At 39.0% G+C, this 27736-nt stretch overlaps 1 protein-coding gene across 5 annotated transcripts in view; it reads left to right on the top strand.

The window, feature by feature from the left end:
• The first annotated feature begins 1631 nt into the window (after positions 1–1631).
• The window catches only part of GABPB1 (GA binding protein transcription factor subunit beta 1), an 88720-nt gene continuing 62615 nt past the window's right edge, over positions 1632–27736 (top strand). For all 5 annotated transcript variants that reach the window (XM_082860084.1, XM_082860083.1, XM_082860082.1 and 2 more), the window contains exon 1: positions 1632–1969. The gene's annotated coding sequence lies outside the window, so the exon portion shown is untranslated. The remainder of the gene's footprint in view (positions 1970–27736) is intronic.

Below are 27736 nucleotides of genomic sequence, written 5' to 3'. Positions count from 1 at the left end.
TTTGCATGACAGTGATCTGTCTAAAATACAAATCCAATCTGATTATGCTTCTACTTAAAATCTTTCAATGCCATCCTCTTAGCTCTCAAAAGCTAATTTCTGCAAATGGCATTCAAGGCCTTTATGACTAGACCTCTTCAGACACATCTTTAGGCATTCCTGAAAAAGCATTATCTTCTTTGCACAACAATTTCTCCAGAGTTTTCCTTTTAACCTTTGCATTTGTTGCTTCACCTGTCTGGAAGGTTCTTCCCTGACTCCCTTATTAAAGCTGATTGCTTCTCCAGTCCCATTCCATGCCTCCCTGACAGGTAAGTAAGGGATTCCTCCTATAAAAAATTTCACAGCATTCAGCAGTTTACCCTCATTATACTACTGATGATGCCTCCTTGTCTGCATTCTACAGCATAAGATTAATGAGGGCAAGGATTCTACAACAACCATTAGCTGAATGTTTACTCAGATAAACTCAATGTTAAAGAGAAGCATGTGACTGTCGAAAGAAGCACTGAAAATATTAAATTGAAAGAAAAATAGAATACAGGCTCCTATGCCATTCACTTTGTTTCTATTTTAGGCACAACGCTTTAATAAGTTACACAAAGACTTTACAAATCTCTACATCAATAACACAAAAGGGTAAGTGGAGAAAGACTGTTTATCTGAGGCCACCCAAAATCTGTAGACAACATGTTATTTCATTTGTTTGTAAACTCTTCTAGATTAAAATCTTGGCGCTCTCTCACATATTCCCAATTCCTAAATATAGGAAGCCAAAAATTGTACGGTTAGAAGGTTGGAAAAGTCATTCCCAGGCTCATCTGTTAAAAACATTACCAGTGTGGTGGGTATTTTAGCAAAATCATCACAAGTAATTTAAACTCCTAAGACTCTTACTTTGTAAATCACCATCCACAAATAAACTTTTGCTGCTTTTTTAATAAAATACAACACAACAAAAATCTTGACATTCCAGCCACGGAAAAACAAGACTTCTACCTCTGAGGTGACAATAATCCAAGGGAATTCGGCGAGCAGTTACGAAAGGTCTACGAAGTATAAGGCATCAAAAGAATGTTTAAGAAAAAAAAAAAAAGGCGGGGGTGGCTACAGGAATATGTACGTTTTCGTCACGAACTTGACTTGCTCAGTTTAGGTGAAGTGGAGAAATAACATCCGTAGTTCCTCCCCTTGTACCTCAACAGCGACTCCTGTCCCAGTCAGCCTAGTGGAATCTAGGGCGGCTTCAAGTTAAATCCTAGCTTTTTCACTGCCCTTCCGTCTCCCAGGACTCTGCTAGATGTCTCAGCTTAACCTGAAAGGAGTCAGGATTCCCCATCTCTCAGCTTTCATGCCGAAGACATAACGTTAGCACACGCACTTCAGCCTCCCACTACTAGCCCCGCAGAAAGTGGCGGGAAGGCTAGGTGGCCGGCCTGCAGCCCCGCCGCGCACATGGCCGGCCGCAGCGCCTACCCCCGTGCCGCGCAGGCGCCGGGCGAGCCGGGACTTGCGGTCGCCGACAACGGATCATTCCGCCGCTTTCTTTGTGTGGCTCAAGTTCTAGAGATGGCATATTTTCCTCCCCTTTGTTAAAAAGAAAAACCAGGCCGTCTCGCCCCCTTCCTCCCGCCGGAATGGGATCGGGGAGTGGGTGGGAGAGGGATCTGCTGACCAGGGCAGGGGCGGAAAGGCTCAGAAGAGGGGCTGACGAGGGCCGGGTACGGGAGGGATGCTGGGAGCTTTGACTCACTCGCACACCATGTGTCCCTCCGCGCGCAGCACGGGGGACTTTTCGGTGGGGATTTTGGGCGCCGACCAGACGCGGCATTTTCGGAAAATAGCGCCTTGTGCAGCTGAAGCGCTTTGTGTTTAGCTGGGCCGCGTCAGCCCGGCCGGGTACGAGGCGCCTCGGGTCCCCGAACCACCTCCTGCTGCTCCCCGGCCGCCGCTCCCGAAGCTTTTCCAGGTCAGTGCGGGTCTGTGTAGGGCCCTGTTACCACCGGATGTGGAAGTTGATCTCTTCGCTGGTAAAAAATAATTCCACTTCCCCCGGAACCCAGATCATCCCCGCGATTTCCTGTTTATTGCATTAAGGCGCCGGGTTTCCGGGGCTCTTGGCCCCGCTTATTCCGCGGGGGTCGGCGGGGTCGGCCTGGGCCCCCGCTCCGCCCGCGCCGCCGGCGCGCTTTGTCCGCTCGCACCCCGCTTCTGGGAGGGGCGGGCAGACATGGTGGCGGCCGCCGCCCCCTCCTCGGCCCTGGCGAGCTGCGGCCTCCCCGCGGCTCATAGCCCGGCCGGTCCCGAGCGGCCGCCCCGGGGCGGAATGGGGTCGGGCCGGGGCTTTGGGGGCTCTGCGGGAGGCGGGCGAGGAAGGGAGGGAGACAGGCAGGCAGGCGCGGCACGGCCTTGGCGCCCGCCGCCCCGGGAGCCGCCGCTCTCTTTGTCTGGGCGGCCTGATCGCACCGCCTGGCTCGCCGGAGCGGGGAAGGGACGGCGGGGGCGGCCGGCTTCGGGTGAGCTGTGCTGCTGGGCCCGCGGGGCCGGGTGGCGCACGGGCCGCGGCGGGAGCGGCCGGCCCGGACAGGGTTAACGGGAGCGCCCGGCCGGTCCTGCGCTGGGCCGCGCCGTCGACTGCCTCAGCCTTGGGGACTCGAGTCTCTGAGGGGACGAAGCCAGCCGCTCAGGATGCTGGGGCACTTCTGTTCTTGGGACTTAGCCGCCGGGATCTGCGGGTGCAGGGCCTCGGGGAAGAAGTTGGGAATTTTGCCAGATCGTTTCTGCCTGGGCACAGTTAATCAGTGTGTATTTAGTGTGTTTCGTTGAAACTCTCCTACCGTGTTGAACCAGCGTGCGTAGCCTCAAGAGTGCATCGTGAAAACTGAAACCAAAGGAACGATATAGGCCTGCTTTGTGTGTGTTTTCCCACTTGAAGCCTGTTTTCAGTACACAGACTGTTGCTTTAAAGCTGATTGGACTCTGGCGAACAGACATCTGTTCAAGGGAGGGGCAGAGACCACAGTACTTCTGAAGGGGGCTTGGTAATATGGAAATATTTTAAGTGCTGTCTCTGGACACTGATTTGCTGTCTCGATTCAGGCAAGTTACTTTCTGAAGTAGTTTTTATTTGGAAAATGGTTTGATGTAGTGAGTAAATGATCCTTGTACAGTAGTTTGCCATCCCAGAATTAAAGAAGCACCATAGTTTATTATGCAGAAGTTCGTGGTCAAAAGTTCTTTTTGCAGATATTTATCTCACACATAGACCCAGCCAGCTTACTTTAAATTTCTTCTCATTGACTTGTAACCATCGACCTTGACACTTCCACTTTCAGGCTCAGATTTTGAATTTAAGGAAACTAAAGACGGCTTTATCTTTTCTCTCTTTTGAAGTATTTATTTTTCCAAAAATAACAAAAGAAAAATCCATTGCATGTTCACATCAGTGACCTTTTAGGCAAGAGTGACATTGTTTTGCATTTCTGCAAGTCTTTAATGTCAGGTTTAACAGAAGATAGCTAGATTCTTAAACCTACTTCTGCATTCAGTGTGATGTGGTGTCACACCATGTAACCACTGGAAAACACTGCTCATGCCTTTTTTAAAAAACTAAAAAATGTGTCGTTTCTATCGTCTCACAAGTCAAATCAGGATGTTATTATACAAGACACACTTAAAAAATATGGATAAGAAGGTTGATTCCTGTGCTTTTTTCTTGGACTCCAACTTTTTTTCAGTTTGGGATTTAGAACATTTGAAAAAATTTTAAGTGATTAAACTTAATTTTTAATTCCACAACTTATTTTTAATGATGTACACAAGTAAACCATGAATTCCGTGTTAGATTTGCTTGTGAAAACTTGTATGTAAATGTAATTTTTGAAGATAGGACACTTTCAAAGCAATATAGGAGTGCCAGATTTAAAAGGAATCCTGCAGTGAAACCTTTGGTGAAACAGTGCTTTTGTATTGTAGTGTGTATACAAACTTAGAGTTAACTGTCTGTAACTTAGAGTTCGAATTGTCTATCTCTTTGAATCAATCTGGGTTTTCTAGGTTGGGGGGCAATTAAATTGTAGATGTGTGAAAATTTAAGGCCATACTTACTTTGGTTTAATGGTTTTGAAATGAAGCTAAATTCACTTCTAGTTGTTTTGTGAACTTTAGTCTGATTCTGTCAGTCTGTAGTTCTGTTCCATCAACAGGAAGCATCTGGTCATTCTTCATGTAATTGTTAGAAAATGCCAGGTATATTTTTGATGTTTGCTATTCAAATGAAAATAAATAGATTGGATCTTGGTTTGTCCCCCCTACCCTCAACTCTAAGATATATTTATAATGGGCCTCATTGTCCATAGAATGGACTTTTTTTTTTGGCCCTTGAGTACCTCAAGTTAGAAATAGTAACAAGTAAAGCAAACAAATCGTTAGGGATTCAGAAGTCATTGCAAGAAATTTTGACTCATGAATTAATTTTGAGGGTGCAGTGCCCTTTTGCAAGTAGCTTGAGTGTGGATGGGCTCCATCTCTTCTCTGCAATTGCTAAAAAACAAACTGAAACAAAACCTTAGCGTTCAGGGCAACTTAGTTTTCTAATGAATCATTTCTTTGGTTCCAGAGCTTTCCAACTAGTAATCATATGTTTCTACAGCACAAACGTGTCTACCTTCGGACAACGATAATTAGTATTATACTTAACTTTTTCTGAAGATGTTTGTTCCATCATGCTCTCTAGAAGGTCAATTTATTAGTATTAGTGCCTATGTGTTACCTCATAATGTTGACAACAGGGCTCTGCACAGAGGAGATGCTTTGGTGCAGTCAACTGTCATTTCAGTCGTTGGTGGGCTAGTGCACTTTTATTTGGGCTGAGTATGTCCATAATGTAAGTGTAGAGGCTTAAGCATGAAGTGATTTCTCCACTGAAGGTAAATCCACATGCAGGGCCATTGATCTAGATTTCTAGAAATAGAAATCTAAACTCTTAGCCCGAGTTCTCTTACCTTTTAATGGGAATGATTATAAAGGTTGGCAGTTAGGGCCCAAGATGCTAATGCACAAATAGTGTGGAAAAGACTTGATCATTTTAAGTGTACATTTAATAAGAATCAACACTTATAATTTTTTTAAAAGTAAATGTCATTTTGAAGTTGGTAGAACAGCATATAGAAAGAGCAAGGTGTGAGCCCCACTTTACTTTTTACTAGTTGTGTTATACCTGGGGTATTATGTCAGATTTTCAGGTAGCATATGATATATCATATTGTAAGTGGGACCTTGCATCAATCAGTTCTCAAACTTTGTATCAGAATCACCTGGAGAGCTAATTAAAAAAAACCATGAGGCCCAAGCTTAAGTAAGATAGGAACTGGGCCACTCTGTTTTTCTCACATTCCTTAGGTGACAGACAATCAGGTTTAAAAACCACTGAACTATAGAGCATAGCCAGAGAATTCGGATCATGGGGGAAATGGAAAGGAGGAAAAGTTGAAAAACTGTGATGTTTGGCCCAAAAAAAAGGAGCTCATCTAAGAAATGATAGTAGTATTTAAATATTTGGAGGTCTGTCACACAGAAAAATCAGGTTTGATTTGACTAGAAAGAAGTAGGATCAAGGGGTAGAAGTTAGAAGGAGGCAGATTTCAGCATTCTTCCAAGAAAAATTTCCTCAAAACAGTAAAAATATAATGTGTTGTTTTGGGTGGCAGGCTGTCCCCTCCCACTGACAGTGTTAAAGTTAGGGATTCAAGGGTAGAGGAAATGATGTGCTGAATGAGGATTTGGGCCAGGTTTCGTTAAGTTCCCTACAAACTGAGATTTTATGAAATCCGTCTAGGTTTGCATGCACAAAAGTGGAAGAGCAAAAGCTAATTGAAACAAGCTGGTTAGCTTAACTGGATCATAGTTTTCATTTTCTTGGATAAAGAGAAATGAGTATTAAGTGAGAGAGCTATTTGATGAAGGTTTTAAACCCAGCTGTGATTTGGCAGATTCAAAGCCTGAAAAATAGGCATACCTTCTGATGTGGAAATTCCTATTTAAATGAATTTATTTTGGGGTAGTAAAGATATGCCAATAAATTGGTAGCTGTTTACATACCAATTGCAGCATTGTTGATAATAAAAGCTGTATATTGACACATTTGACCCTCCTCCCCACGTTAATAATGTAGTAGGTTATATTATCCCCCATTTTTCAGAAGAGAAAACTGAGGCATAGAGAAATTAGGTAGCTTGCCCAAGGTAGCAGAGTTAGTAATGTAGAGCATGGACTTGATTCCAAACAGTTTGACTCCCAGAGCCGGTGACTCAATGCTGTGGAATTATAAACAACTTAAATATTTCACAGTGATTGTTAGGGTACATCCCTAAAGTGGGGTACTGCCTAGCCATTAAAATGATGGTTAGAAGAATAAAAACTTGAAATTATGTCTTGGTGTATGTTAAGTGAAAAAAGTAAATTTAAAAACATGATTTTATTTTGATTAAATAACATACATTGACATCTGGAAGGAAATGTGCCAAACTGTTACGTGGTTATTTTTGAGTGTAAATTTATAGGTGATTATTTTCTTTTTACTTATACAAATTTTCTTACTTCTACAATGAATATGTATTATTGTGTATTGCTTGTGATTAAAAAGATATTAAGGTGTTATATTTCAATAAAAAATTAAAAATATTAGCATAAGCTGAGGAGTTTGGATTTTATACTGTGCAGTTTATGCAAGTTGACTAAGGAATTGCACATAAATGAGAATTTGTAAGTGCATGAAGTGTTCTGTATTTAATGAACACATGAAGTGTTTGAATCTTTACCATTCTAAAAGTAATACATTAATTGAATAGAGAAAAATATCACTGACTCCTACCACCCTACTATAATCAGTTCTATATTTTGTTAATGTTTTCTTCACCTTAAGTGTAATATTTTAAATGTTGTAGTCATCCCAGCTTAGTCACTCTCTGGCTCTGTGACTTGCTTAATCTCTCTGTGCCGCACTTTCCTCCTTTGTAAAATTTGAATAATTATAATAACTACCTCATGGTGCTTGGAAGGATTAAATGAGTTACTGCATATAAAGTGATCAGAACAGTGTCTGACACATGGTTAATAGCTCAGTAAATGTTAGCAATTATTGTAGGATCATAGTCAACTAAAACCCTGTGGTCTAATAGGTTTTGGAATTAAGAATTTTTTGGATATAGCTGAGGTAGTGTTATGTAACCTTTCAACAGTCCAGTGCAGTAGCCTTCTTCAAACAAGTTACTATTTCTGCAGCAAAATGTATGAATGTTTACACTAAATGGGGTAAATAAAGACTGTAAATAGCTTCATGTCAGTTTCGGTAAGGTTTCACTGCCAAATGCATTATTTTGGGTTTCAGAGCTGTTTTTTGGTTTTGGAATTGCAGTTAAGGAACCTGTGGAATTTACTCAATTTTGAGTCCTATTTTATTTTAATATTAAAACATTTTTAATATTAAAGCATGTCTAGGAGGTCTAAGATCAAGGTGCTGGCATCATTGGGCTCTGGTGAGGACCCTCTTCCGGGTTGCAGACTTTTCTCTTGTATCCTCACATGGTAGAAGGGGCAAAGGGACTTCTCTCAGGTCTTTTTATGAGAACATTAATCTCATTCGTGATCTGCCCTCAAGACTTAATCACCTTCCAAAGGCCTCACTTCCAATACCATCACTTTGGGCATTAGGAGTTCAACATAAAATTGAGGGGTGGGGAGACACAAATATTCAGACCATAGCATACAGTATGGTGTGTAAGTGAATGATCTAAAAAATTTCTTACATCCTAACTGGCTCGTGTGAACTCTGATCTTTGCTATTACTCCACCTATGTTCCTTTATCTATTTTTTTTCCATAGGGACCCTCAATTTCTCTCCCTTAGCTTATTCCTGTGTGCATTATATATAGCCTGAACTTGCATCAGTCACTTTTTCATATTTTACTGGGCTCCTGTTGTCAAATTTTCCTACCCATCTATTTCCTCTGTTCTTCCTCATAGGTCACAGTGTATTTGTGGAGGAAGGTGGGTAATTATGAAAATTTTTGGCCACTATAAATTTATGCTGGACAGATCCAATGGACGCTTGCTACTTGGCAATCATTTTATTAATGTCTCATATATCTTCCTCTCTTTCAGAAGGTGCCATTGACTTCTACTTAATTGAAAAAGAAAATAGAATACAAGCTTGCATTTTTTTTGTTTTGTTTTCACCATGACAAATCTCTATTCTTTCACCTTATTTTGTAAACTGAATGGAAGAGGAATCTTGCTGCTATACTTAACTTTTCCTCTGATCACTTCGATGGTTATCTCCAGGGGTTTTTCCTCCTTACCTTCAAGTATATACAGACTTACATATTTTGGGAGAAAAAAATAAACTTTGATTAACTATTGCTACTGTTCTTTCTAGCTATCTTCCTCATTTCTCTTTTTTATTTCAAAAATTTTAAGATCTTAGTTAAAATTTCTGCCCTCAGCTCTTGCTGCCTTCAGCCCTTTTACTACTTCTTCCCTAACTTACTGCAGTTTTGTAATGACATTACATGTGAATGTGACGTATTCAGACTGCTGCTTCAAAGGACATCCTTTTTTCCAATGGTATTGGCTTCATCCTGATTTTATTCAGTTAGTGTATATGTGTTACTGTTGACTTCCACCTAGGCTTCTTAACTTTCTTTCCTTGCTTTTCATGTTAGTGTGCATCCTGATTTTCTGGCTACTACGTTTATTTTTTTTCTTTTGGTTGTTGTTTCATGATCCTCTTAACCACGGTCGTTATTCTTCTCAGTACTTAGCCCTCTGCTCACCTCTCTTTGTCTCTTCTCCATGGATGTTTTATATGTTTATATGTTCATCAGTGTGTACTCTCCAGGTTTGTATCTCCAGTGGTTTACTGAATACTTCCATTGAGAGGCTCAAGGAATTTCCTTCACTTTTTGATTTATTATTACCCACTTTCCACCTACTCTGTTTTTCTTTGTTTTATCATCACACTTAAATCTTTTTTTTTGCTTAATTAATTTATTTTATTTATTTTTGGCGGCATTGGGTCTTCGTTGCTGCGCATGGGCTTTCTCTAGTTGCAGCAAGCAGGGGCTACTCTTTGTTGCGGTGCACGGGCTTCTCATTGCAGTGGCTTCTCTTGTTGAGGAGCATGGGCTCCTGAGCGCAGGCTCAGTAGTTGTGATGCGCAGCCTTAGTTGCTCTGCGACATGTGGGATCTTTCCGGACCAGGGATCGAACCTGTGTCCCCTGCGTTGGCAGATGGATTCTTAACCACTGCGCCACCAGGGAAGTCCCCATGCTTAAATCTTAAAGTTGTCTGTGATACATGTTTCTCCTTTATTTTGTATATCCATCAGTCAGCATGATTCTTTAGATTTCTCTCCTGGATCTCTGTTTTTGGGATTCTGCATTGCCTGTTATTTGCCCTTTCTAACTTTAGAGTCACCTTCCTCCAATCCATCCTTCATATGGCTGCCAGAATAATTTTCCTAAAAATTTTTTTGAACCCATTGCTGCTAAACCTAAGCAGTCTGAAGAGAGAACATGTACTGTTGACCTTTGCACTCTGCATTGTGCCAAGCAAAGTGAATTGAACTTGTGCTGAATAAATGTTTGAATGGATCACCGTTTGCTCAAAACATAGAACGACTCCCAATTGTCTGCAGGATAAAGTCCAAACTCTACTTTCTGGCTTTCAGATCTTTTCATATTACAGTCTGCTTCTTCAGCCTTATTCTTTACTCCTTAACATTACCAAGGTAGTATTTCCTCTCTGTACTACACCATGCTTAGGCATAACTCTATGTGCTCTTCCTTTTCCTTTTCCTTGCTTGTCAAAACCTATTCAGCTTAACAGTGCTCTGTGCCAGGCACTGTTCTAATCTCTAGTGTTACAGTAATGAACAACACAGAAGACAAAGTCTGTTTTCTTGAAGCTGTCATTCAGGGTGGGGGGAGAGAGGGCACAGTAAACAAATGTCAGGTGGTAATGAGTGCAATGAAGAGTAAAACTGGATAAGGGGATAGAATGGTGGGAAGTGGCTCCTATTTTAGGTGGTCAGAGAAAGCTTCTCTCTTTGGGTGTCCTGAAATGAGGGAGTAAATCATGCAGTTATCCAAGTAAAGTGCTTTCTAGTCAGAGGAAACAAGGTCTCCAAGATCCTAAGCTGGGAACATGTTTGGCTTGTTTGAATAGTTACTAAGACCTGTGTGGCTAGAGCAGAATAAATAAGGGGAAGTGATAGATGAGATTAGAGAGGTAGTAGGGAGCCAGATGATGCTTCAGATGGTTAAGTCTTTCACTGAAGAAGCCTTCCTGACTATATACTTTTGTTTGTTAATTTAAAGCTTCTCCAAACCCATTTAGCAACTATGGAAGTAGCTTCCAAATTATTTTTTATTGTGACCCATGGTAAGAAGTGTATTTAACATTGTTAACATACAAATGTATTGTTGTTTGTGTATTGTGTGTATGTGTGCACATGCGTATGGCTGGAAGAAATTCATGAAACATGACTTTACTATATTTGATATATGCTGATATTTTTTAAAGTGTTGGTTTTAACCCATTAAAATTATTTCATAGTCTGCTAATGGGTTATGACCACAGTTTGAAAAACACTGATGTGTGGTACATACCCACTTAAAAAAAAAAACAAACCAGGGCTTCCCTGGTGGCGCAGTGGTTGAGAGTCCGCCTGCCAATGCAGGGAACACGGGTTCGTGCCCTGGTCCGGGAAGATCCCACATGCCGCGGAGCGGCTGGGCCCGTGAGCCATGGCTGCTGAGCCTGCATGTCTAGAGCCTGTGCTCCGCAACGGGAGAGGCCACAACAGTGAGAGGCCCGCGTACCGCAAAAAAAAAAAAAAAAAAAAAAAAAAAGACATGAGGGCAGTTTGGTATCTATCAGAATTACAGTTGTATTTACCTTTGTCTCAGCAACCCTACTTAAGGGAATTTATCCTACAGTTATATGAAGTGAAATGATGCATCTACAAACTTATTAATTGCAGTGTTGTTTATAATAGCAATAATGTCCACCTGTAATAAACAGGCATATCCACACAATAGCATACTAAGCAGCTATACAGAAAATGAGGAAGCTCTCTATGAACTAATAGGAAAAGATCTTCAGGATGTGTTAAGTAAGAAAAGCAAGTGCAGAACAGTGTATATAGTAATGCAATCTTTTGGTAACTATAGAAATACTGGAAGGATACCCAAGAAACTAGTAAAGGTGAATAATTGTGGCTGGGAGGAAGATGGGAATAGCATAAATACTTTCATTGAGACTTTTCAATGTATACATTTCTGTGTTTTGGATTTTTGAACTGTTGAAAAAACAGAAAAGGAGAAGTGAAGTAGCCTGTGTAGGACTTGATCAACTGTATGTAGAGACATGAGAGAGAGGAAGGAGTTGAGGATAGCTCCTGGATTTCTAATTTGGGAGGTAAACGTGGTGGTGGTGTCATCAGGGATACAAGAGGAAGACTAGGTTTTGACATGTGCATGAGAAGTTCTGGTCGTGCCAATTGACGAATGCTTACTCCTTTTCTGTTGTGTGTATGTGTGTGTGTATAAGTTATGTGCTTTAGATATGGTACTAGAGGTTAAACATGAATAGTAAACAGTCATAAATAAACAGTTTTTATGCTTAGATTACAGACATATTCTTTTTTTTTTTGAGAACAGCTTTGTAATGATGTCATAATTTTACAGTCAAATAGGGACATTGGTGTGCACAGATACTGATAGAATGTAGATAGAAGGATGTATGTCTGACAAATAGGTAGCTTATATGGGAAGTAGGAATTTATTAGCATGGGTCCAAATTAATTACATCTTTTGATGCCTGAAATTCAAAGAAATAAAAATGGCTTTTGAATAACAAAGTGATCTTTAAGGTATTTGAGATTATATTATAATATTTAAAACAATATTAAAGCTGAGTTAAGGAACTTTATAGGAGATCATAAAAGTATTTTTTTTATATGGTACATTGGGGAGTAACTGTGTAAGACAAAGAGGTTTTAACCTAATGAAGGAAAGGAATCATGAAATGCATGGATGTTGCCTAAAACAAGCTCTTGCTGTATAATTTTGGGTTTAAACTTTATTTGAATGAGTTATAGTTCAGAATCTGATTTTAGAGGCCCTAATTTATCCATATGAGTTTTGATTTCTATTTGGCTAGAGTGAAAAAAATAAAAGGGGAGCACAGATAAAGTACATACATGCCAGGACTTGCAAATGAATTAGTAGTTCTTTTCTGGGTTTATGTTAACAGGGATTTGGGTGTGGAGTAGCAACAAAAAAGAGCTGTTAAGTAATTCCTGCTTGAGATTTAAAATTTTAACCATTTTATATCTGATGAAAAGATGTTGAACTGGCAATAGTTTTCTTTTAAAAATGCTTTAAAATTTACAAATAATGTTACATAGGATCATGTAACAATTGGAGATGGCCTTGTTCTTTTGTTTTTGTTTAAAAAAAAATATTTTTTTTGGCTGCGCTGCATGGCATGTGGGATCTTAGTTCCCCGACCAGGGATCGAACCCATGCCCCCTGTAGTGGAAGCGTGGAGTCTTAACCACTGGACAGCCAGGAAAGTCCCTGGAGATATTCTTATTTGAGTGAGGGTGAAACAGTTTTGTAGCCTCCAACCTGTACTTACTCCTTCACCCTATGTTTTTCTCAGTACTGCAGTCCTCTGGAGCTTTTGGGAAACGCTGAATTGGGCTTGGCTACAGTTTTGGCTTGGATCAACTCATATATATCTTATATATCTTTGATATGTCCAGTTGAGTGGACGGTGATGGAAAGGATGGTGATAGCACAGTGTATAGAAATTAACTTTAATTCAAGAAGGATTTAGTTAGTGGTTCTCAGTTGGAGTGATTTTGCAATATCAAGAAACATTTTTTTGATGTCATAAAATGGGGAGGGGGTTGCTACTGGTATCTAAGGGTAGAGACCAGAGATGCTGCTAAATGTGGAGAATGCCTTGCTAGTTGAATACCCACTATGTATGTAGCACTGCTCTAAAATAGTTATGGGTGCAAATGACACTAAAAGAAAGTTTGTCTCTCCCCATAAGAACTTAAACCTAGCTAAAGCATCTCAAACTTAACAAGTCTGTGGCCAAACTCTTTAACACATGACCCACCCTATCCCACTTTGCCATCTTTATTTCAGTAAATAATCCCACTTTTCATCAAGTTGTTCAGACTAAAAACTTAGTTATTATCTTTGACTCCTCTTTTGTTTTGTGTGCATTGACATCTGATACATCAGGAAGACCTGTTAACTCTACTTTGAAATATACCTTGAATCTGGGTAATGGTGGGATAGATTACTTAAACCAGTTCTCTTTTTGGAAACAACTGAAAAGGCTGGATAAGATATATAAAGCACTACCTTAAGAGCTTTGAAGAACTGGGGAGATAGTGGAATCTGGTAAGTCAAATTCTGGAAGAAAGCCTAAACCAAGAGAGGTTAGCAGAATACCTAGAGAACTAAAGCCACTTTTGCCTTGAGTATGTTTGCTGATACCAGGAAATTTAGGTTTCTTTTTATCAGCCTTGTGGGATGAGATGGACAGAAATCAAGACTCAGAGCCTACCCACATGTGGACAGGTAAAGTCTTTTAAGAGATCCTTCCTTGTTAGGCTTGAACTCCATATGTCTACACCTGAGAGGGAAGGATGAACCAGAACTAACTCCTGATCCCCTTTCATTGCCTACCTCCCAGTCAAATATGAAGGGACTTCAGGGCAGGTTGTCTTGGTACTGAGCAGAACAGGAGAAAAAAAAGGAAACAAAACTCTCTACAAAACTGTGATCACAGCCTAGCTATGTAAGGGAAACTTAAATCACGACTTAATTTAGATTGGTCCCTGACTGGTATTATCCCTCAGGTGTTTGGCAGAAGCAAATGCAAATGTTCCTTTAAGGAATGCTCCTTCATCTTATGCCTCCCCACAATTAATTTTTGAAGGACAATGACCAGCACATAGTCAAAGATAACCAAGCATACAAGGAGACAAGGAAACATGGGCAAGAACCAGTGGAAGCAATAGCAGAAAAAGATTGTCATAGGCATCATATATTAGTATTAGAATTAGAAGATACATGACAAAGCAACCATGATTACTGTGTTTATAGAAATAAATAACAAACTTGAAGACAGGAAACAGGAAAAAAAGGTTGCGTTGTGGATTTGAAAAAACCAAATACAACTGCTGGAAATAAAAAATAGAGTAACTGAATTAAAACTTAATGATATAATTTGCAGCAGATTACACACATCAGGAAAATTACTGAACTGGAATATAGATCAGACAGCATTATCCAGGATGTAGGTTAAAGACGAAAAGATGGAAAATATAGATGACAGGGTAAGAGATATGGAGGATAGAGTAAGAAAGCCTTAATTGGAATTCCAGAAGAAGAGGAGAGAGAAAATAGGACATTTAAAGAGGTGATTGCTGATGTTTTCCAGAAACAATGAAAGATTCCAAACCAGGGTTCAAGAATCCCAATGAATCCTAATTAGGATGGAAATAATTCCACACCTAGACACAGCATAATGAAATTGCAGAAAACCAGTCCCACAAAAATCTAAAAGTAGCTGGAGGAAAAGAAGATAACCATCAAAGTAGCAAGAATTAGGCTAACAGATGACTTCTCAACAACAAAGAAATCAAAAGATAGTGAAATGATGTCTGCAATATGAAATGAAAAAAAACTCTGCCAACCTAGAATTTTATACCCAGTGAAAATATCATTGAAGAATGACAGTGAAATAAAGATATTTTAAACTAAAACAGATTGTTACCAACATTTATTAAAGATAATTTAAGGGCTTCCCTGGTGGTGCAGTGGTTGAAAGTCCGCCTGCCGATGCAGGGGACATGGGTTCGTGCCCTGGTCCAGGAGGATCCCACATGCTGCGGAGCGGCTGGGCCCGTGAGCCATGGCCACTGGGGCTGTGCGTCCGGAGCCTGTGCTCCGCAACGGGAGGGAGAGGCCACAACAGTGAGAGGCCTGCCTACTGCAAAATAAATAAATAAATAATTTAAACCAGCACCATTCAATAGAAGTTTCTGTGATGATAGGAATATTCTTTGTGCTGTTCAATATTGTAGTTATAAGTTACATAGGACTATTGAGCACTTGAAATGTGGTTATTGTGATTGAGGAACTGAATTTTTTGTTTTGTTTTGTTTTGTTTTTTTGCGGTACGCGGGCCTCTCACTGTTGTGGCCTCTCCTGTTGCGGAGCACAGGCTCCGGACGCGCAGGCTCAGTGGCCATGGCCCACGGGCCCAGCTGCTCCGCGGCATGTGGGATCTTCCCAGACTGGGGCGCGAACCCGTGTCCCCTGCATTGGCAGGCGGACTCTCAACCACTGCGTCACCAGGGAAGCCCGGAACTGAATGTTTTATTAATTTAAATTTAAATGGTCACGTGCACCATATTAGTGCAGTTCTAAAGGATATACATCAGGCAGAATGAACCTCATATGGGAGGAATAAAATGTATGAAGGGCTGAAAAGTAAAGAAAGTGATGTATATTTAGAAAATGAAAATGAATATGGACTGCATAAAACAGTAAAAAATATCTAATGGATTAAAAAACAAGGCAATAGGAGAAGGGGGATAAGTGGGGTTTTAGGGTCCTTATCTAGTAGGAGGGTAAATTTAAAAAAAAAACTGTGTGGAAAACTTTAAATATATAAAAGGAAAGGAAAGAGTATAATGAACCCCACATTCATTACCTAGCTTCAACAGTGATCAGCTCATGACTAATCTGGTTTCATATATTGATATATCCCCCAATTATTCTAAAACAAATTCCAAGTATCACATCATTTAATCTGTAAATATATTGTTTTTAATCTCTAAAAAGATATAAACTTAAACTGCAGTATCATTATCAGATCCAGAAAAACAGTCAACATAATTTCTTAATATCAGTACATATTTAAGCAGTGATCACATTTCCCCAGTAATCTCCAAAATGATTTCTTTAACTTATTTTTTTAGGGCGGTTTTAGGTTCACAGCAAAATTGAGGGGAAAGTACAGAGATTTCCCATATACCATCTTTCCCCATATATGCATAACCTCCCCCATTGTCAGTATCCCCTACCAGAGTGGTACATTTGTTACAATTGGTGAACCTACATTGACACATCATGATCACCCAAAGTCCATAGTTTACATTATGATTCATTCTTGGTGTTGTACATTCTATGGGTTTGAACAAATGTATAATGAGAAGTATCCATCATTATGGTCTCATACAAGTATTTTTTCACTGCCCTAAAAAAATGACTTTTAAAAATGTACACTTAGTTTCTTCAAATTGAATCCAGAGTCCACACATGTCATTTGGTTGATGTGTTGCTTGGGTTTTCTAAACTCTATAGGCTCTTTGGGGAAGCGGGAACTAAAGATTTTGATTAACTTTAGACTTTAATGCATGGTATAATATCTAGGGAACCACTGAAAGAAGAGAGGGTATAACTTCCAAATCACTAGAGGAAATAGATAGAATGTTAAAAAAAAAAAATGAATCAATCCAAAAGAAGGCAAGAAAGAGAGAAAAAAAACCCAACAGGGAACAATGGAAAGCACAAAATAAGATGCTAGATTTAAACCTAGATAGATAGTACTTAAAGGTAAAATGTCTAAATGATCACACAGGTATCATCCTAGCACAAGGCACCATCAGCCCAAAATATTTTCCTAACTAGTATTACTGCCTCAATTCTTGCCACCTTCTATGTATTACCCACATAATAACAAGAGTAGTTTTTAAAAACTAGATCAACCACATCACAACACGTTTAAAATATTCCAACAGCTTCCTAGTAAACTCAATAAAATCCAGACGCTTTAGTAGTGCCTATAAGGCCCTACGTGAAGTGGCCCATTCATATCTCTGTGATTGCATATCCTGCTCTTCTTCTTCACTCTAGCTCAGGGCCCTTATACTTGCTATTGCATCTCCCTGGTTCACCAGGAACAGTCAGAACTCTTAGTTCTAAGCACCAGAAACTGCCTCTGGTTAATTTCGCAGAAAAGGAATTTATCAGAGGAAGAAACTGCTACCACTACTGTCGTTGGAATCTGCTGCCACTCTTGCCATAATGGATTCTGTGTACTTCCTGCTTTTTTTATGCATTATGATCTAAGTTAAATTCCAGTATAGTTACTTCTCTGTTTGAGAGGAGATCATATGACTGTGCCCTAGCTGCAATGGAAAGCTGGGAAAGTATATATCTAGCTTTAGTAATAGGTGGCCATTTCTGCCTTTCAAGACTCAAGAGGAGAATTCCCTAGATATATGAAGGTGTTCTGATGTTGAGCAGCTAAAAGAGTGACATATCCATCATGCTTTTCTCTGGAATCCTTCCTTGCTTTGCTTCTTCCCTTCATTTGTGTTTCTACTCAAATGTCACCTCCTCAAAGAGGCCTGTCCTTAGACTTTGTCTAAAATGGCAGTTCTCTGTCCCTAATCCAGTACTCTCCATTTTCTTACCCTGCCTTATATTTTCTTACCCTCTCTTAGATTTTATTCATAGCATTTATCACTACTACTACTACTACTTTTACTGATTGATTGGTTGATTTCCAGGCTCTCCTTGCAGACCACAAGCTCCATGAGGGTAGGGATTTGTCTGTCATTGTTCACCTTTCTGTTGGCAGATAGTGTATGCTTAGTAAACATTTGTGTAATGAATGAAAGGGAAATACATGAACTATGGCATAAATTGCTCAGAAAAAATGGAAAGGAAGGATTAGCTCATTTAAGGAAAGCTTATTGGGGAAGAGGAATTTTTGAAATGGGTTTTGGTTGGAGTCTAGGATTTGGAGAAAAGGGATGAAGCCATTCCAAACTGGGAAAATGGCATGAGGGGAGGCACTGGGTCTGGAATAAGGTGGGCATGTATGGGATGAGGAAAAACTGTTTAGATTCTGATGACTGTTGGGGGTTATTAAGTGGGAGGTGGGAAAACTGGATGAGGTGAATATGTGAGGTTGAAGCAGTTGATACAGGACCTTGAATTGTAAGTTGAAGTCTTGACTTGATTGCTGGAGAGTAAACGATTGCTAGGGTTTTTTTTTTTTAATTAAAAATAAACTGGTATTTTCACATAGCTGAGTACTATGCTACTGTAAAACAGAATGACGAAAATCTCTAAGGAGATTTTCAAGGTTATATATTAAGTAGAAAAAGGCAAAGTGCAGAACAATGTATGTACTATGCTCTTTTGGTGTTAAGAGGTGTGTGGGGGGGAGGAATAAGAATATATATACTAATTTCCTTATGTCGCAAAAAGAAAAACCGAAAAGACAAACTAGAATAGAATTGTTGCCCTGTGGTGGGGTGGGTGGGAATGACATGAAGGAAACAGTGATGGAAGTGAGATTTCTGGGTTTACCTTTTTATTTAGTTTTGACTTTTGAAATGTGGAAATATTTTACATATTCAAAAATTACACTAAGTCAAAGTAGATGAAAAACAATTCCTAAAATTGAGAACTTGAACAAATGAACCAATGTATATATCAAAATAGTTATTTAAATACATGAAGAAAAACAGTATCTCAAGTGACTTTTGAGCTCAACACTAAATGGCATATATGCTAAAGACAAAAAGAACTGCAAAGAAATCTTATTCATTCATTTTATTGCTAGTTGTAATATTGGTATTTAAATTTTTTTTTTTTTTTTTTTTTTTTTTTTGCGGTACGCGGGCCTCTCACTGTTGTGGCCTCTCCCACTGTGGAGCGCAGGCTCCGGACGCGCAGGCTCAGCGGCCATGGCTCTTCCCGGACCGGGACACGAACCCGTGTCCCCTGCATTGGCAGGCGGACTCTCAACAACTGCGCCACTAGGGAAGCCCTAAAAAAAAATTTTTTATTGGAGTATAGTTGATTTACAGTGTTGTGTTAGTTTCTGCTATACAGCAAAGTGAATCAATATATGTATACATATATCCACTCTTTTTTAGATTCTTTTCCCATATAGGTCATTACAGAGTCTTGAGAAGAGTTCCCTGTGCTATACAGTAGGTCCTTATTAGTTGTCTATTTTATATATAATAGTTTGTATGTCAGTCCCCGTCTTCCAGTTTATCCCTCTCCTGCCCCCTGCTTCCCCCCGGTAACTATAAGTTTGTTTTCTACATCTGTGACTCTATTTTTGTTTTGTAAATAAGTTCATTTGTACCCTTTTCTTAGATTCCACATATAAGCGATATCATATGATATTTGTCTTTCCCTGTCTGACTTATTTCACTTAGTATGACAATCTCTAGGTCTATCCATGTTGCTGCAAATGGCATTATTTCATTCTTTTTAATGGCTGAGTAATATTCCACTGTGTATATGTACCACATCTTCTTTATCCATTACTCCGTTGATGGACATTTAGGTTGCTTCCATGTCCTGGCTATTATAAATAGTGCTGCAGTGAACAGTGGGGTGTATGTATCATTTCAAATTATGGTTTTCTCTGGATATATGCTCAGGAATTATTGGTATTTTTATTTTGACAGCATTTTTTATGTATTGTTAGGATAAAGCCCATAAGTTTTTATGTTTATATATTAGGAGGCAGTAGAGATACTTGTGTACAATCAAAGAAGTTAAGCAAAAAACCTGACAATGTTGAACTTGAATTATAAATATCAATATGAATTCATGATTTAAAATATTTATTTCTTAATTCTATCCAAATACATATTTCTTTCTTATCTCTGTCCATTGAAAGGACCTAGAAACAGTGTGTCCCTTTGGTAGATATGAGTACTGCTCTCACTCTAATTTTGGTCTTTAAATACTTCTACTTAGAATCCAGCACTCCTCAAAGAAATGACTGATTCCAGGACTGGGGCAGGGAGCATACATAGTGAAACTGGAACATGTTTTGCCAGAAGCAAGAAAGCTTTCAAAGATAACAAAAAGCCAACCCAGAGAAGCTCTTGTTGGCCAAAATTGGGACAGGTTGAATATCAAAAAGAATAAGGAGGGCTTCCCTGGTGGCACAGTGGTTGAGAGTCTGCCTGCCGATGCAGGGGACACGGGTTCGTGCCCCGGTCCGGGAAGATCCCACATGCCGCGGAGCGGCTAGGCCCGTGAGCCATGGCCACTGAGCCTGCGTGTCCGGAGCCTGTGCTCCGCAACGGGAGAGGCCACAACAGTGAGAGGCCTGCAAAACAAACAAAAAAACAAAAAAGAATAAGGAGAGTATTTATTGAAACAAAAACCAAAACAAAACAAATGGAAATGGCCTTTATACCTGTTCTTTACTCTGAAAATTGGTAATTAAACATTCGAACTGCCCTTTTAGTAGAAACTATATTACAAATAATGAGGAATGCCAGGTAATAAATATAGAAGGAATTATAGATTTAGAAATCACAATTTATTACAAGCTGTTATGAAATAATTGACTTGGACCAGGATCATTAATGGATGCTAAAACCATTAGGCAAAAGGTTCATTGGGAATTGGATATTCACATGGAACCAAAGCAACTCCACAGAGTACTGGTTGGTCTCAAAGTAAGACGATAAAACTTTGGATCAGTGGAAAGATCAGGCTAATTATTAATTGTAGCATCACTAAAAATGAACCAAAAAATGTATGCTTCCTGATGTGATTCAATATCAAGTATATAGCATCATCTGAAATATTTTTGTCTAAAATTTAAAATCTGAGTTTAGTCAAACTTTTAAGACTTTCAGTTTATAAAGAAATATGGAAGATGAAAGAAATTAAGTACTACCTTGAGGAAGCAGTTAGAAAAATCCAGAATGTGAGATACAGATGAACTAGTCATTTAATGTCACGGGGGAGAAAAACATTGGGGTAGATGGAGGAAAGGGAAATTTACCTAGAATAAAACTAATTTAGAGATGTAACAACCAACTGCAGTGTGTGTCAGCTGTAAAGTACTTTTTTTAGAAAGGAGTAGGATGAAGCAAGATGGCCAACTTTTAATTTAGAATGTGGGTGATAGGCATATGGGTATGTGTGTTTGTGTACATACACACATATATACACATATATGCATATACATATACTTTTCTATATTTGAAAATTTTTAGAATAAAAACTTTAAAAATGTTTTTCTGTTGATGGACACTTAAGTTGCTTGTAGTTTCTTTTTTTCTATTACAAATAATGTTTCTATAGACGTTCTTACACATGTTCCTCTCCTATGTATGCATATTGTAGAGTACACAAGGAAATAGGCTAGCTTCCTAGCAGTGGAATCCCTGGATCAAAGGGTAGATGCTTCTTCAACTTTACTAGATATCAATGAATTGTTCTTCAAAATGATTATACTGTTAAGAATTTTAGACAAAGGGATCATGAAACGTATGTCTTCTCTACTAGATGGTGAATTCTTTGAGGGTAGGTACTGTGTAGAGACCCATATAAAAATGTTTAAATTGAATGAAATTGTATTTTAGGGGGATTGCCTGGCAGCAGGATGGAGAAACTAGAGTTAGGTCAGCTAAGAGGCTACTGTGTTGTTTAAAGTATGAGGCAGTGAGTGTGTAAGACTAGAGGTAGTGGAGAGGAAGGGATGACTATGAGAGAAATCTTGGAGAGAAAAGATCAAAGTGTATGCATTCTTATCGTGGGCAGGATATTGATGGTTCACTCTTGTGACTTACAACATCTATCAGTTTGTTGGTTTCACTTTATAGTAAACAGGTAAGGTATGCTTTCCTGATTAATTCAAAACCATCTAATGGTCCAGGTCTAATAGAATTCTAGCCTTATTTTCATTCTCTGCTCATAATCCTTTCAAGCCTCAGTCTCTTCCTTGGGTGAATACATGTGATTTAAAAGAGACTAGTAGTTGAATGGGGTAAAGGGACAGTGGGTTGCAAAGATGAAGAGAATTTAGTAGAATCTATGGATGCCTTCATCCCCAAATCAGTTTGTGAAGTCTTACAAGGGCAAAGGCTATATCCTCCTATAGTTTTTAGAGGGAAAGTCTATCCAGGAACATAACAGGGAAAATTCATCAGATGCAGTTTTTCTAAAAGAATGCCATATATATATTTCTTCTGGTTTTACTGAGATATAATTGCATACAGCATTGTAGAAATTTAAGGTATACAGCATAATGATTTGACTTATATACATCATGAAATGATTACCACAGTAAATTTAGTGAACATCCATCATCTTATATAGTTATAAAATCTTGTGATGAGAACTTTTAGGATTTATTCCTTTAAAAACTTAAAAACAGATTCAATGCAGTCCCTATCAAATTACCAATGGCATTTTTTACAGAACTACAACAAAAAAATCTTAAAATTTATATGGAGACACAAAAGACCCCGAATAGCCAAAGCAGTCTTGAAGGAAAAAAACGGAGCTGGAGGAATCAGGCTCCCCAACTTCAGACAATACTACAAAGCAACAGTAATCAAGACAATATGGTACTGGCACAAAAACAGAAATATAGATCAATGGAACATGATAGAAAGCCCAGAGATAAACCCATGCATCTATGGTCAACTAGTCTATGACAAAGGAGGCAAGGATATACAATGGAGAAAAGACAGTTTCTTCAATAAGCGATGCTGGGAAAACTGGACAGCTACACGTAAAAGAATGAAATTAGAACAGTCCCTAACACCATACACAAAAATAAACTCAAAATGTATTAGAGGCCTAAATGTAAGACTGGACACTATAAAATTCTTAGAGGAAAACATAGGAAGAACACTCTTTGACATAAATCACAGCAAGATCTTTTTTGATCCACCGCCTAGAGTAATGGAAATAAAAACAAAAATAAATGGGACCTAATGAAACTTGAAAGCTTTTGCAAAGCAAAGGAAACTACAAACAAGACGAAAAGACAACACTCAGAATGGGAGAAAATATTTGCAAATGAAGCAACAGACAAAGAATTAATTTCCAAAATATATAAACAGCTCATGCATCTCAATATTAAAAAAACAAACAACCCAATCCAAAAATGGGCAGAAGACCTAAGTAGACATTTCTCCAAAGAAGACATACAGATGGCCAAGAAGCACATGAAAAGCTCCTCAACATCACTAACTATTAGAGAAATGCAAATCAAAACTATAGTGAGAGGCTTCCCTGGTGGCACAGTGGTTGAGAGTCTGCCTGCCGATGCAGGGTACACGGGTTCGTGCCCCAGTCCAGGAAGATCCCACATGCCGCGGAGCAGCTATGTCCGTGAGCCATGGCCACTGGGCCTGCGCGTCCGGAGCCTGTGCCCTGCAACGGGAGAGGCCACAACAGTGAGAGGCCCGCATACCACAAACAAACAAACAAAAAAAACTATAGTGAGGTATCACCTCACACCAGTTAGAATGGCCATCATCAGAAAATCTGCAAACAACAAATGCTGGAGAGGGTGTGGAGAAAAGGGAACCTTCTTGCACTGTTGGTGGCAATGTAAATTGGTATAGCCACTATGGAGAACAGTATGGAGGTTCCTTACAAAACTAAAAATAGAATTACCATATGACCCAGCAATCCCACTAGTGGGCATATACCCAGAGAAAACTGTAATTCAAAAAGACACATGCACCCCAATGTTCATTGCAGCACTATTTACAATAGCCAGGTCATGGAAGCAGCCTAAATGCCCATCGGTAGACGAATGGATAAAGAAGAAGTGGTACATATATACAGTGGAATATTACTCAGCCATAAAAAGGAATGAAATTGGGTCATTTGTAGAGACCTGGATGGACCTAGAGTCAGTCATACAGAGTGAAGTAAGTCAGAAAGAGAAAAACAAATATCGTATATTAACGCATATATGTGGAACCTAGAAAAATGGTACAGATGAACCAGTTTGCAGGGCAAAAATAGAGACACAGTTGTAGAGAACAAACATATGGACACCAAGGGGGGAAAGAAGGGGGGTGGGTGGTGGTGGTGTAATGAATTGGGAGATTGGGATTGACATGTATACACTGATCTGTATAAAATGGATAACTAATAAGAACCTGCTGTATGAAAAAATAAAATAAGATTAAAAAATTCAAAAAAACCTTTTATATTGATATATAGCAGTGTTAATTATATTAACCCATGTTAATATAGTGTTGTACATTACATTAATATTGTACAACATTAATGTCATGTTGTACATTACATCCCTAGTACTTATTTACCTTTTAACTGGAAGTGTGTACCTTCTGACTGCCTTCATCCAATTCCCCCTCCCCCCACCCCCTGCCTCTGGTAACCACAGATCTGATCTCTTTTTCTATGAGTTTTGTTTTTGAAGTATAATTGACCTACAACACTGTGGTAGTTTCTTGGTACACAACATCATGATTTGATATTTCTATACATTAAAAATTATCACTACAATAAGTCAAGTTATCATCTACCACCATACAAAGATATTATGTTATTATTGACTATATTCCCCACTGTCTATTTCATACCCATAACTCACTTATTTTGTAGCTAGAAGTTTGTGCATCTTAATGTCCCTTACTTATTTCTCTCATTCCCCACAGCATACCCCTGCCCCATATCTTACTTTAAAATGTTGCAACTTTTTGCAAATTCTAAGGTAGGTGCCTGTAAGAATTTTTGACTAGTGGTTCTAGAACAGCTCTGTCCAATAGAAATATAATGTGAGCCACATGTTTAATTTAAAACTTTTTATAGCCACAAAAATTTATTTAAAATAAATTTTAATAAAGTAAAATTTATTTAAAAATAAAAACAGGTGAAATTAATTTTAAAATATTTTATTTAACCCTATATATCCAAAATATTTCAACATGTAATCAGTTTAAAAATTATTGAGATATTTTACGTTTGGACTAACCACATTTCAGTGCTCAGTAGCCTCATATGGCTAGTGGCTGCTGTATTGGACGGTTCAGTTCTAGGACATACTGAGTTGAAACCTTTGAACTCAGTTTGGTACGGATTTGATCCACTGTCATTGAGAGTGGCCCTGAGCTGATCTTGCTTCACTCTCCTGTTGCTGGTTATTAGATAAGTTCTGGCTTGCTGTCCAGATTACTAACTTGGCAGGTCCAAGAGTGATTCTGAGGGTCCCAGACGAAGCCATTATCCATACTTACTGATTATGTTCACAATTTTCTCCTTTGACTCAGCAAACATAGAATTGACCTCAGATTATTTTGGATCAAATCTGTCAATTTGAGTTGCTGCCAGTAAAAGGAGAATATCCAGGCAAGTCCCAGCCTCATTCAGTTATGAGGAACTTAGTTACAAGGTTGATAGGAATTCATTGAGCATTCTACTGATTCTGCTATTTTCTAGAATTTGTGAAGCGCTCAGCCTAATTTACACTTAAAAAGTCAAATGTTGTGACTTTATTGGTTATCCCAAGTATTTCTGCAGTTTCTACAGTGCCCAAACATTGTTTGTTTATTCAGTGAAAGAATACTTATTGAGCATTTACCAGGCACCATAGCCCAGGCTCAGTGACAAGTTGTAGCCAAGTAAATGGGCACATTTAATGTGGTTTGATAAATGCCATGATAGAGATAAATTTAGGATGCTAGAAGAACACACAGGAAAGATAACTGAGTTAATTTGGTGGCCGTCAGGAAAGACTTCTCCAAGGAGATAAACTGAACTCTGAAAAACAAGTAGGAATAAATATGGCAAAGTGGGTATGGAGAGAAGAACACTGTTTTTGGCAGAGGGAATGTTGTGTATAGATGCCCAAAGATGAGAAAAAGAGCCTAGTGCAACATATTGTCTGGAGTATAGAATTCAGTGTGAGTGGGGGGCAACAGCAGCAGATGCCAAATGTGAAAGGCCTTGAATCTCATGGCAAAGAGTTTGACTTTATCTGAGTTAACTGAGGAGGGACATGATTTCTCTTTAAGAATGATTAAGAAGTTTGGTAACAGAGTGGAGAATAAATTAGAGGAAGGCAAGACTGAGGCATAGACACTAGTTTAGATGTGCTCTAAGAGAGAAAGGTTGGAAGCATGGGCAAGGGTTGTGGCAGAGGAGAAAATCCAGTCAACAAATATTTGTTGAAGGCCCACTATGTATCAGTGGAAAGAGGTAGAGTATTTGAGATTTAGGGAGTAAAAGTGGCAGGTCTTGATGATTGTTTGGAATTGAGGGGGTTGTGGAAGGAGTCGGAGTCAAAAACAACTCCAAAGTTTCTGACCCTAGGGAACAAGCCAGTACTTGGGCAATTTGAATTTTGAAGTGCCTTGGGATGTACAGGTGGAGGTGTCTATGCAGGTGAATACTTGGGTCTAGTGCTCTGGAGAGAGGCTTGGACTGAAGATAGAGTTGGAAGTCATCAGGTAACCATGCCTAAGAAAGATAAAATCTGCTAGAGGAGAGAATGTAGAGAAAGGAAAAAAGGGCTAAAAAATGAAACACTGAGGAACTGCCAATATTTAAGGGGAAAAGAAAAGGAATCCTGTGGAAAGACACATTAGCTACCATCCTAGCCTCCAGGCATTTTGTAATTTAGATAAGACACATAAACATGAACTATTTGGTGACCAATGCAAATCAGAGTATAATTTGGTGGCGAGTTTTGTTGTTTTACCTCTATGTTCAATGTGAAATAAAATTAGGTGGATAGAGATAGTGGTTAGTGTTTAGGCCAGGGAGTAGCACTGGTAGTGCCTGCATTCAGTGGGGACGTCTGGCCTATGGTTACTAGGAGGCTCAGACCAGGGGTAGAGCATAGTGACTATGAGTCTGCACTCTGGAGCCAGATTGCCTTGGTTCAGATCCCCACTAGCAGACTGACCTTGGGCAGTGTAATCTACTGTGCCTTGCTTTCCTCATCTGTAAAATCATGATGATAATAATTCCTACTTTATATTATGTGAGATTGAATGAGTTAATATGTGTAAAATTCTTAGACTGTTTTATAAATGTCAGGAATTATTGTCATTTAATAATTGGTGAGTTGGTGGGTCAAATGAGAACACACAGGGTTTTGAGCAGGCTTTCACTGGTAAAGTGGGTGAAAAATGTCATGGGAGAATCCAAGAAGGGTATTTTCTCCTTGACTCCCAGCTGGGGGCAAAGAATGTCCTTTTAATAGAGGCTTTAAAGATGGTAAAGAGTTGTACTTAAGTCTTGCTCTCCTGGTGTACTAGTGAAATTCCTTCAGGTCATGATTCCTGAAGAAAGTTATTATGGAAGGAAGTTTTTTCATCAGCTTTGTGAATATGATTTCACTGGATCCTTGGCCTTAACTTGAGGAGATCTTGACCTATGATCAAGTTCTTAGGGGAGTGGGGAACCTTATGGAGAAACAGTCACTCTTGTACACTGATAGTGGGGGTGTAAATTGGTATAATCTTCTGGTAGATAATTTGACAGTGTCTGTTACAATTAAAATGTGATTTAAAAAAATCTAGCAAGTAAACTTTTCATAATAATTTCTATAAAAATGCAAACACAAGTGAATGTTTTAAGTATGTAGTGTTGCAGCACTATTTGTAAAAATGAAAATTTAAAATAGGATAGAATAATTAATGGACTCATACTCCGTGTATTTGTCTCCTCTGTCTATAGTGTAATAGTTTCCTATTTGCTGTAACAAATCACCACAGACTTAGTGCCTTAAAACAATGCAAATGTATTACTTTACAGTTCTGGAGGTCAGGAGACCTAAAATTAAGATTTCAGCAGTGCTGTGTTC

The sequence above is a fragment of the Leucopleurus acutus genome (genome assembly GCF_964270905.1).
Source record: "Leucopleurus acutus genome assembly, chromosome: 1".
Taxonomy (NCBI): Eukaryota; Metazoa; Chordata; class Mammalia; order Artiodactyla; family Delphinidae; genus Leucopleurus; species Leucopleurus acutus.
This window is presented reverse-complemented; position numbering and strand designations above follow the sequence as displayed.